At 36.9% G+C, this 11,770-nt stretch overlaps 1 non-coding gene across 1 annotated transcript; it reads right to left on the reverse strand.

Moving 5' to 3' along the window:
* Window positions 1-4,149: 4,149 nt before the first annotated feature.
* LOC127482550 (small nucleolar RNA SNORA63) lies at window positions 4,150-4,281 on the reverse strand. Its single transcript, XR_007912312.1, has one exon. It is a non-coding gene; the product is annotated as a small nucleolar RNA SNORA63 (small nucleolar RNA).
* Window positions 4,282-11,770: the final 7,489 nt, after the last annotated feature.

The following is an 11,770-nucleotide window of genomic DNA, read 5'->3' on the forward strand; positions in this document are numbered from 1 at the left end:
GACCAGGGCCAACACGGAAATGATTCCTGTTGACAAAAACACATATCACACTTGAGCAAATTCTGCCATTAAAAGACTCCTTTCTCCTAAAATGCCCATATTAATTCAATCAGTTTGTTAGATGTTTTCAAGGCTATTAAACAACATCTCGTTAACTTTTGGGGCATTATTTTTTACAGATGAACATTCAATATATCTATTTAAATATTTATGTATTTGTATATTTGAATATTTATATATTTAACTATATTTAAGATTTAAATAGTTTTTATCCGTATGATAATCATGTTCACTTTTGTACTGTGGTTAATGTAATAAAATTACTCTTTATATTAATCAATTCATCATTTCACTTTGTACATTGAATTTTTCCTATAGCAAACTTGCTCTATTTGTCTATCCTATAAAAGAAAATATGAGATTTATTGTGCAATCTGATTAAAGACTCAATGGCACAATTCATTTACACGGGACTATCATATTAAAGATAGAAATATAAATATGCTTTCTCCTAACTAGGTTGTATGTTGCCTTCACAACACAGAACTGAAGAGAACAAATAGAATTGCTGCTTTCTTGAGTCTTTGATGTTGGTAAGAAAGCAACCGAAAGGAATTATCATACTTAAAATATCTGCTCAGTTAAATACTATAATGATAAGAAGAGAAAAACAATTGAAATGGTCCCAGCAGATCTTGGGAAGAGGCAGATCAGGAAATGGAAGCAGAAGCAGCAGATAGTGTGCACAGCTGACTGGGACAGCTAAGTGCACATATGCACTGGCAATGAATATATGAGCTTGCAATTTACAAGCAATGCCAGCAACTGAAAGCCTGCTATCAGAAGTGGCCACATGGGAAGATACTAGAGAATAAGAAAAAGGCTTAAAATTGGTTGGTGTTGGGGGCAGGCGTCGTGGCTCACTTGGTTAATCCTCCACCTGCGGCACCAGCATCCCATATGGGTGCCGTGTTCTAGTCCCAGTTGCTCCTTTTCCAGTCCAACTCTCTGCTGTGGCCCGGGAAGGCTGTGGAGGATGGCCCACGTGCTTGGGCCCCTGCACCCGCGTGGGAGACAGGAGGAAGCACCTGGCTCCTGGCTTTGGATTTGGCCATTTTGCTGGTGAACCAATGGAAGGAAGACCTTTCTCTCTGTCTCTCTCCCTCACTGTCTAACTCTGCCTGTCCAAAATAAATAAATAAATAAAAAGATAAATTAATATTGATTGGTGTGAACTTCAACTTTAAAGGGAGAAGAGTCCCATAGGACATTGAGTTGGAAAGATCATACATTAGAACAAGAGAAATGCTGATAGGAGCATATTTACAATTAAAACTCTAGAATAATCAATGTATCAATAGAAAATGTGGATTGCAATTGCTCACAACAATGGGAAAATAAAAGTCATTGATGACCTTAGTGATAGATGATTTGGTAGAATTAATCAGCAAAACCTCTGTTGGAAGGTGCATCTAGGTGAAAGAGAAAAGAGAAAGTTAGAGACAACATATATAGAAAATACTGTTAACTGGTTTGTCTGCTTGAGTGGAGGAGAGAGAGAGGGTGGGACTTGAGAAATAATGTAGATTATTCTCTTCTCTGCACAATTTTTACTTCTCAAATATATTTGTGTTCAGATAGATTTCAAGGACTAATGTACTAGAGAGTCATATTAACATGTTTACTATTTTATTTATTAAGGCATGACATGTCAAAGTATTTAAAATTATAATTTAATGATATTTATAATCATTATTATTTATCACTATTAGTATATTGAGTGTCAGTGAACTGCTCTGTGGATTAAAAATGTGCACTAAACTGGGAATGTAGATGCAGTCAAAGACATTAGTGAAGGAATAATTAATAAGCAGAAGCCATACTGGAATGAACAGAGTGTGAGTATGTGAGGAGAATTCCCATTGTATTTTTTTTTAACTCAGTGAGTCACTTTCCTTTTTTCACTTTTAGAAGTTTCATATTTGCATTTATTCTCCTTTTGGCTCAACTTATCCCGGTGCAATGACAACTTTCAAGAAAGTTGATTGGAGGGGCCAGCGTTGTGGCTCAGTGGGTTAACGCCCTGGCCTGAAGCGTGGGTATCCCATCTTGATGCCGGTTCGAGACCCAGCTGCTCCACTTCTGATCCAGCTCTCTGCTATGGCCTGGGAAAGCAATAGAAGATGGCCCAAGTTCCTGAGCCCCTGCATCCACTTGGGAGACCCAGAAGAAGCTCCTGGCTCCTGGCTTCGGATCGGTGCAGCTCCAGCCATTGCAGCCGACTGGGGGAGTGAACCATCAGATGGAAGATCTCTCTCTCTCTCTCTCTCTCAATATCTGTGTGTGTGTGTGTGTGTGTGTAATTTTGACTTTCAAATAAATAAATCTTTAAAAAAAAGAAAGTTCATTGGAAAAAGGAAAAAAAATTACATATTGGAAATTTTGGGAAGTTATTTACCTTTCCATTTTTATTGTCTTAATTGAGTACTAACCTCAAGATAAAATAAAAAAATATACCAGCAGCAACAATAGGCAAAGAAAATTATAAATTTAAAAAATGATCTTCCTGGAAGAACTGCACACTGCACACCATCAGCATCTGCAAGACCTGGAGACCTGCGAGGTACAGGTGATGGGAGAGAAAGAATCTGTTTTGATGACTCAGCACCCAACACTGATGCTGAAAAGGTGCTTCCAGGGAACCTGTCTCTATCAGAAAGAGAATACAGTGACTGTGTCAGAATGGAAATCATGAGAACCTTCTTTTCAACAGCAGACTTCAATGAAAGTATAGGAAGTAAGGATGGAGACCTGGAAAAGATTTTTCTTTAATTCATTCATTTGCACTCCTTTGTGGTTGGTCATTTAAAAAGCTTTTATTTTGGGGCCAGTATAATGGCAGAGAGGGATAAGCTACCACCTGTGATGCCAGCATCCCACATGGGCACTGATTTTCATTCTGGCTGTTCCACTGCAGAACCAGTTTCCTGCTAGTGTGTCTGAGAAAGGAAAGGAGAAGAGGCCAAGTTTTTGGGCCCCTGCACCCACGTGGGAGACCAATATGAAGCTCCTGGCTTTGGCCTGGCTCAGCCCCGCCTTTGGGGCCATTTTGGGAGTGAACCAGTGTGTGGAAGGTTCTCTGTCTCTCCTTCCCTCTCTCTTTATAAGTTTCACTTTCAAATAAATAAAACAAACCTTTAAGAAGATGCATTATAAATAGAAATGTTTATAAATGAAAACGCTTATTTCTTCTTTAGTCATAGAATGGATTGAGTTAAATTATTTTCTTGCTATTGAAGTTTTGATGTAAAAATGATTATCTCTAGAAGCATCTGCCCTTAAAAGACTTCTATTTTGATGTTATATACACATTTACACATTTGGAGGGAGTTTGGGCTTCCAATTCACCATGTCACCAGCTTGGGGGTCATCATCCCTCCTGTCCTCACAACAAAATACTGAACAATCCCAAAATCCACAACTCAATCTGTAGCTTCAGAGAACTGAGGCCATAGGTCAAGACTACTCTAATGATCGGAGAGGAAGGAGGATACAGAGACTCCCAGCTTACCTGGAGCACAAGTACAGAAGCAGGATCCTGCAGGTGGAGCTAATATTGGTGGGAACACTTACTATATGGAGAACTGCTGGAGGCCTAGTGTAGATGAGCGTGAGCCTTAAGAACTCCAGGAAATGCAGCTATTGGGGCTAACCCTACACTTCTTTTCCCCATGAATCCCGATAGTTTCTCACTGTGACTATCAAAGAAAGCTCACCCGAGATTCCACACACAGAAACTGCCTTGGCTGAGAAAGAACTTGTAGGATCAGCTTCATTCACAATACCTACAAAATAACTAAATACCTTGGATAAATTTAACCAAGGACATGAAATTACAAGACATTAAGGAAAGAAAGAAAGAAGACAGCAAAAAATGGAAAAAGCTTCCATGTTCATGGATTGGAAGAATTAATAGTATCAAAATGTCCATACTACTCAAAACAATTTACAGATTCATTGTTGAAGACCCAATCAAAATAGCAAGGACATTCTTCTCACATCTAGAGAAAATGACTCTAAAATTCATATAGAAACACAAGAGACACTGAATAGCTAAAGAATACTTAAACATGTGTTTTCTTTTTTCTTTTGTATGAGGCCAAGCATCTCTGACTGCTACAGAAATATAGTAGGCAGGTATAGTGAAGAAACAACCTTATTTTGAGCAGGGGGAATGACAACACAGCACTTAAAAGCTATATTGTAGTCTGGATCATGCTTTGAAATCTTAAACAATTGAAAAACAAACCCAAAGGCATCACAATACCAGGTTTCAAGACATATTGCAGAGCAGTTATAATAAAAACAGCTTGGTACTGGCACAAAAATGGACACGTGGACCAATGAAACAGATTAGAAACCCCAGAAATTAATCCACGTATCTACAATCAGCTAATCTCTGACAAATGCATTAACAATAGCTCTCTGAAGAAAAGACATTCTCCTTAACAATTGGCATGGGGAAAATTGGAAATCTACATGCAGAAGTATGAAGTAAGACCCCTACCTTACACCTTATTAAAAAATCAACTCACAGTTGATCAGGGATCTAAATCTAAGACCTGATGCCATTAAATTATGTTGGAAAACACAGGGGAAATACTGCTAGACATTGGCATATGCAAAGACTTCTTGAATTAAACCCCAGAAGCACAATCAATAAAAACAAAAATAGACAAATGGGATACATCAAGCTTTTAATCTTCTGCACAGCCAGGGAAACACTCAAAAAAAATGAAGAGGCAACTGATAGAATGGGAGGAAATATTTGCAGATTATTCATCTGATAAAGGATTAATATCTAAAATACACAAGGAGCTCACAAAATTCAACAACAAAACAAACATTCCAGTTAAGAAATGGGCGAAGAATATGGACATTTCTCAAAGTATGGAATGCAAATGGTCAACAGACATACAAAAAATGCTCAGGATCACTAACCATCAGGGAAATACACATCAAAACAATAATGAGACTTCACCTCACCCCACTTAGAACTGCCATCATCCAAAAATCAAAAAATAACAAATGCTGATTGTTGCAGTTGATTTCTCAACAATGTTGCAGTGGATTAGTTTCTGAGAGGAGGAGCATGGTGAGGGCAAGAGGCATGGAGTCACCACACAGACCATGGGAGCCGGGTGAAAGCGGGCTTGAGGCAAGCAGCCCACAGGCTCATTTATTTCAGTTAGTACAACAAGTTATATAGCCAAGACCAGGCAATCTGGTCAAGGGGCGGTCTGTGCCCCAACCAATCACAACCTGTTGCCAGGCAGTTTCCAAAACCATCCAATCACAGTCTGTTGCCAGGCAGGCTCTGTTTGCCATATGGGTTTCAAAGCCATTCCTGAGTAACTGATGCTCACTTGCCAGCAGCCATCTTGGCATGGCCTTCATATTCCACCACAGCTGATGAGGATGTAAACAAAAAAGTATACTGTTGGTGGAAATGTAAACAAGTGCAACCAAAATGGAAAAGAGTATGGAGACTCCTCAAGAATCGGAAAATTTGTCCATCATATAACCCAGCTATCTCACTCCTGGAGATAAACCAAGGAAATGAAATTTGCATTTGAAAGAGCTATCCATACCCCCATGCTTACAGCAACTCAGATGTCTAACATCTGATGACTGAATAAAGAAAATGTGGTGTATAACCATGATGGAATACTACTCATCATACAAAACAATACAATCTTATCTTTTGCAATGCAATGGATGCAACTTGAGACCATTACGCTTAGAAAAATAAGTCAGACTCAAAAGGAGAAATATGTTTTCTTCGATGTCTAGTAGCTAATACAAAGAGTACAAAAAGTGTAATGTGTATGAGTAAAATTAGCATCTTCAAATTTGATAATTGTTTATGGCCATAGTCTACACTCATGGACAACAATGGTCCTTTTACTTTCTACTTGTTTAATTCTTTATTTAGTGGATGATCTAAGCCTGTGACTATACAGCAAATTGAAAGTATGCTATTGTGAAAATTGAAAGAAAGGAAAAGAAAGGAAGGAAGGAGGAGGGGGGAGGGCTGGAAGTATCATTATGGACTTAAAATTATATATTTGAAGTACATGACATCTGTTCTGTTTATATAGACAAAAAATAACAAGACAAAAAAGAAAAATGTAATTCCATCTCATCTATAACAATATTTGGGTTATATTCAGTTTTAAAACTTAGAACCCAGAGAGAAGCTCCACAAGACACAGAAAATAAACCCATATAAATAACAAATGCAAAACATTGGCCACTTCTGTGGGTAGTGACTAACAAGCTCCTAAAACAGCAGTGATGACAATTAATCATGAAGCTGGCAATGATGGCTTTTTAAAAAAAACATAGGAAAGACACACAAAAACCTATTTCTTATCTTGTTAATTGAAATTCCAAAGAAGCCTGTTAAGATTATCAGGAGCTCCACTTGCTGTCATTCAGGCTGAAGCCAGGGAGCATGCTGCACTGATGGCTCTAGGGCACCAGCCCAGCTCCCCAGACCCATCCAGGCCCTTGGAGTGCAAGGTAATACCTGAGCTTCTTAAAATTAATATATCTGCTTTATTATATTGTTGAAGAAAACAAAATTTAATTTTACACTTTAATTGTTATATTTGCACCAATACTGATATACACATACTTGTATATGTATCTATTCATCTAATAATGGACACCTTGGTTGGTTCCAAATTTTGGCTATTGTGAACAGTGCTGCTATGAATATGGTGTGGTGCAGGTATCTCTTTGACACACTGTGTTCAAGTCTTTTGGGTATATACCTAGTAGTGGGATATGTGGATCATTTGGCAAGTCTATTTCTAGTTTGTAAAGAACTTGCCACACTGTTTTCCACAGTGGGGGCACTAATTCATATTCCCACCAACAATGTGAAAGTGTTCCTCTTTGTCCACATCCTTGTCAGCATCTGCCACTCTCTGTGTTTTGGATTTTAGCCATTCTTACAGGGGTGAGGTGATATCTCATTGTGGTTTTGAATTGCGTTTCCCTGATGGCTAGGGATGCAACGTACTCTTTAGGAAGAGTTAGCATGCCCTCAAACAGGAAGGTTTTCCTGGTTTCCCATGAAGTTTCACATCAAGTGTGCATATTCTCCTGCCTCCATGTGCCCCACAGGTCCTAAAGTCAGTGATTGCTCAGAAGGCTCTGGAAGGCTAGAGGCAAGAGACCCTTTCTCCCCTCATGCTGCTGTCCATTGCAGACATGTCTATGAAACTGGGTTACTTCTCTTCTCAAAGAAACAAAAAGATAAAAAAAATTATTTCCATAGTTATCTCAGTTCCTTCCAGGAAAGCGCTTTTTTTTTTTTTTTTTTTTTTTTTTTTTCCTGTGTGGAACACACCAGTGGAAGGAGACAGCCTTCTGCAACAACAGAATGGACCTTCTTGCCAAACTTGGCACTGTCTGTCTTTGCCAGTAGGTGGTGGCCTTCCCTTGAAAATCTTCTAGTAGTTCCCCGAGTATGATGGGTCCTGCTTTGTCTTTCCTTTTAGTTACATCACTGTGACAGGGGCATTCCCTCATTCAACAATAGTTGTTTGTGTAACTCCTTATTGAAAAACGTTTCAACCCTGTGAGGACCTGGACAGTATCCCTCTGCATCACTTTAGGCAACTCCCAAAAATGTAGCCACAGAGAGATCAGACTGTCCTCCTTCCAGCCCCACACTCTGTCTCTGGGAATGCTTGCTATGGTGTGCTAGAAAGCCCTCCTATATATCTACTAGTTTTTGACCCCCCCAACACTATTTGGATCTAAAATGTATGGAATAATTTAGCATTTTCAATTTTCCTTCTGTAACATTTCATGTAAGTAAATTCTATAATATCTTTTGCTTCTTTCCCATTAAGTCTGACCATTTCAGTTCAGCCAAAACTGTGTTTGCTTCATTCACCTGCATTTACGGATGGCAAATCCACATACTGTCACTTTCATCATCAACTTATAGATATCATACAAATGCAATGAATGAATAAGAAAATAAATAATCTGTTGGTTTAAAATACCAGGGTTTGAAATTTGTCTCTTGAAGAAAAAATTTCAGAAATTTTCATTCATATCAATGTATTAAATAAAGCAACTTACAATTTAATAAAATATAAATGTTTAATAAATTTTAACATAATTGAAAGTGAATATCTGCTCTAAAATATTTAAATAATAAAAACATGACAGCATGCAACAATAAATAGATAAATAAACAGACACAAATAAGTTCAGGGCTGTCATCTCTTAAAGACTGAATATTTTAAACACGGATTTCCTTAAAATACTGATAAAATATTTATAGAATTAACTCAAAAATTCAACAACTAAAAACGAAATAAGAGACTGTGGAAATACTGAAAGACACATTTGCAAGTGGGATGTGGCAGACAGTCAATGAGAATCAACTGCTGATGAATCCAGGTCTCCTTCCTTGCTTCTTAATCACTCTTGCAAGTCTCCTGTTGAAGAGAAGGCTCTCATGATTTCTGTTCTAACAATCTCCCAGGCACAGTCATTGTGTTTCTTCTCCTCCAGGTAGAGCGGATTCTCTGGAAGTACCTCTTCAGCAACAGTGTTGGGCTTTCTCGGTCACTCTGTCTGTGTGTCTGCCTCTCTGCCTCTTGAATAAAGATAGTTCATTCATTTGAAGGTACATTACAAGATTGTATAAAAGATGTACTTTGGTTTAATATAACAGCCCTATAACTTTTCAACAGTAGTTTACACTTGGGGAACCAAACATTACAGAGGTCAGGTGAGTTGGTGTGTTACCTAGGATCATATATACAAACAGATAGAATGATTAATGCAAAATCCTATATTGGAGCCAAGGATGCATCCTATGTTTCATATTATGATTTCTGTTAATGTTTAAAAAATAATTAATTTGAGATGGAGCTGGAGCTGGAGCTGGAAATGGAGATGAAGAGAGAGAGAGAGAGAGAGAGAGAGAGAGAGAGAGATGATCTCTCCTGGGTCTTAACTCATCACTGCTATCTCACGGGATTTGTGTCAGCAGGAAGCTGGAATCAGAAACCTGAGACTGTACTCCCTAACATCAAACCCAGGTACTCCAATGTGGGATGTGGGCATCCCAGCTGGCATCTTAACAGCTGGGCTAAATGCCTGCTTCTGTTCATTCTTTTAAAATTTAAATTCACAGACTCCAGAAGCTCTCTATCCCAGTTCTTTCTTATAATGGTGACTACAGTTGCACATCTTGTACAACACAAATTTATAGTTAAAATTTATTACTTTGCATTAATAATGTGTTCTTTGTTCTAGTTGTTAGCAGAAAGATTTTTATCCGGTTCTTGTTTATTTTTATTATGTGTCTTATTCTTTTTTTTTAACTTTTATTTAATGAATATAAATTTCCAAAGTACGATTTATGCATTACAATGGCTTCCCCCACATACTGTCCCTCCCACCCACTACCCTCCCCTTTCCCACTCCCTCTCCCCTTCCATTCACATCAAGATTCATTTTTGATTATCTTAATATACAGAAGATCAGCTTAGTATACATTAAGTAAGGATTTCAACAGTTTGCTCTCACACAGAAACATAAAGTGAAAAATAATAGATGATTTTTTTTAAATGATGATGAAATCAGATCAGACCTATTGTCATGTTTAATCCCAGTGAGAGTCAAGTTGGGAGTTGATAATTTCTTTTTTTTTTTTTTTTTTTTTTTTTTTTTTTTTTTTTTACAGAGGATCAGTTTAGTATACATTAAGTTAAGATTTCAACAGTTTGCACCCCCATAGAAACACAAAGTGAAATATATTGTTTGAGTTCTTTAATATACATTATAATTAGCCACTAAGGAATATACAGATAAGTGTGTATGAGTGTCATGAAACAAAAACAAAAGTCCATTGTAGTGCAATATGAAGATGATTAATAAATAATATAGCAAATCATATTGCAAATGAGAAATGGAAATGGAATTTGCAGCCTTTGAAATGCAAATTTTACACTGTCAACAGTAAGGAAAAAAAGTTTAGCAACAAGGAAACTGTACTATCATATTAACAAAGAAAAGTACTTTGATGATAATCAGCAGTAATTTGATTTATGGTAAAGAATAGTGATGAAAAGAAAAAAAAAACAAAATTTAATAACAGATTATAGGAAGATTTCCTAACAGATAGGTATTTAGATCATCTCATAGATTCTATGATTTTTATGGGATACAGAGGTGAATGTAAAAACAGATTCACACAAGAGTTAAAGATACATCAAATAAAAAGAGAAATAAGATTACTGAGAGGCATGGCTATTCTGCGCTAGACATTTTGTATTAATAAAAAGAAACCACCTAGCCCCAGCCCTTTCTATATAGGTGAGGTTGAAAACAAGTATCCATCAGGAGTATATGCCTAGAGTTTTCAGAAAATATACATGTCAAAGACTAGAAATTTAGAAATCACAAGGTAAATGATCAACATACACTAGAGAAATTTTTCAAAATTTGGCTGAGAAGTTAATTGACATTAGTGACCAAATGAATTACCATTGTGCTTACTACAAAGTAATATTAATCCAAACACTGAACATTTTTAACAAATCAATTGCTTACATCAAATATTTAAACTGTTTCTAAATCTTGTGCCAAAACATCCATTGTCTAGAAATAATTCCCAGAAAATATTCAGTGAAATCAGGAACAACATGAACCCACAGTCTCCTCTAGGTCCTGTATTAAATTCCACCACTCAACTAACAAGCTTCCCCAAATAATTTTATGAGCTCATGGTTCTAGTTCTCTTGCTTGTGTTTCCTCTTCGATCTATCCTCATATGTTTTCCTGTACCGTAACTCCATTAAACCAGATCTGTTAAAGCCACTACAGACAGATGATTTTAGGTGTATGGGGACAATTCACTCTGACTTCCCCTGAACGCGATTCTGTCTTTTGAACACTGTTCTTACCTATTTGCCCTTCTTTCTTCACTGGCCACTCATTTCAGTAACCTTTGCACATTTTGCTTCCCTATTCTCCCTTTATATATTGAGGGTCTTCTCCATTTGTAACTCACAAAATCCATCCCAATGTCCTTGTTATTAGACGTGCAATAAGGAATCTCAAATTATTCCCTTCACCCATGGCATTTGTTGTTCATTCTAGGACCATGTACCCAACAGCCAACATAACTTCTGTACTTAATTCTCCCAGGTACCTTTAAAAAAGAGATCTACCCCCTTTTGTCCTTTGTAGTATCAGCTGTACCAAAGCTTCCAGTATGAAAACATCTCTGTGCTTTACTCCTTTTTATACTGTTTCAATTAAGGGAAATTAGTACAATGTTTATGTTTCTTTTCCCATATATATGATGATGTTTCAAGGCAGCAGGGACTGTGTATTTTTTCAAAGCAATTCCAAAATCTGATACTGTTATTTTTCTCTTTACACATGTCATGTGAGTGGAATAATAAAGTAAATAGTATTACTGTCCATTCTTCAACTTGGTTCAGAAAGCCAGTGTCTGAATATAGGGTAGAAAAAAACACTTTTATTTAATGCACATCTTAATAAAAGGTCTATAGGTAAAAATAAGGCATTTAAACAGCAAAAAATAGTAAAGAAGTAGACTTTATTATGATAAATGTACATAACTTTAAAAAATTTAATAGATAATAAATACAATATTTCTTGAAATGGAAATGTGAGCCTGATTTCCAATCTTAATACAATGTAA

This window comes from Oryctolagus cuniculus, chromosome 1 (assembly GCF_964237555.1).
Source record: "Oryctolagus cuniculus chromosome 1, mOryCun1.1, whole genome shotgun sequence".
NCBI lineage: Eukaryota > Metazoa > Chordata > Mammalia > Lagomorpha > Leporidae > Oryctolagus > Oryctolagus cuniculus.